We start from the raw sequence: 771 nt of genomic DNA on the forward strand, positions 1-771 counted from the left end.
ATTCGCTCTGCAGAGAAGGTGATTGACTGCAATCTTGCATGGCTTCAGGACCTGCACGCCTCCAGGACTCTGAGGCGAGCAGGAAAGACTGCAGCAGCTGACGCCTCCCATCCTGGTCACAAACTGTTTCAGACTCTCCCCTCTGGCAAGAGGCTGCGGTCCATCAGGACCAAAACCTCTCGCCACAAATATTTTTTGTTAATTGTAAGTTGTTGTTGTTCCATTTTTTTATATTGTCAGTTGTATTATTTTTCTCTATTCTTCATATATAACTTGCATTTGTTTATTACATATCTCTACATCTATTTATGTCAGCTGTATGTCTGTCTGCGTGTAGCACCTCAACACCAAAGCAAATTCCTTGTATGTGTAAGAAGGTACTTGGCAACAAAGCTCCTTCTGATTCTGACGTCGAGTTGTTAAATGGACAGCGCTGGCCAGTATGGGGGTTGAACCCATGACCTTGGCGTTATTAGCACCACGCTCTAACCATCTGAGCTAACCGGCCTGCTGTGGGGTGCTTCTTTCTTTCTTTTTGCTAAGAAAATTCAATGCATAAAACAGGGACAGACTAAAACAGACAATGGCTCCATACTGGATGTTAAGTCATGTGTGACCACCTTCCAGGTGAGCAGTACACTCAAAACCTTTGACCTGAGCCGCCTGCTTTTGTGGTTCTTTTTTTAAACAATTTGTCCTCCAGAAGTAAAAAAAAAGAAACGGACAAGTTTTGGATGTTGAGTCGTGTGCAAAGTGGCCCCAAGTCTATGC

At 44.0% G+C, this 771-nt stretch overlaps 1 non-coding gene across 1 annotated transcript; it reads right to left on the minus strand.

Annotated features, from left to right (window-relative positions):
- Positions 1-434: 434 nt before the first annotated feature.
- trnai-aau lies at positions 435-508 on the minus strand. Its single transcript has one exon. It is a non-coding gene; the product is annotated as a tRNA-Ile (tRNA).
- Positions 509-771: the final 263 nt, after the last annotated feature.

This window comes from Micropterus dolomieu, unplaced genomic scaffold (genome assembly GCF_021292245.1).
Source record: "Micropterus dolomieu isolate WLL.071019.BEF.003 ecotype Adirondacks unplaced genomic scaffold, ASM2129224v1 contig_4946, whole genome shotgun sequence".
Classification (NCBI taxonomy): Eukaryota; Metazoa; Chordata; class Actinopteri; order Centrarchiformes; family Centrarchidae; genus Micropterus; species Micropterus dolomieu.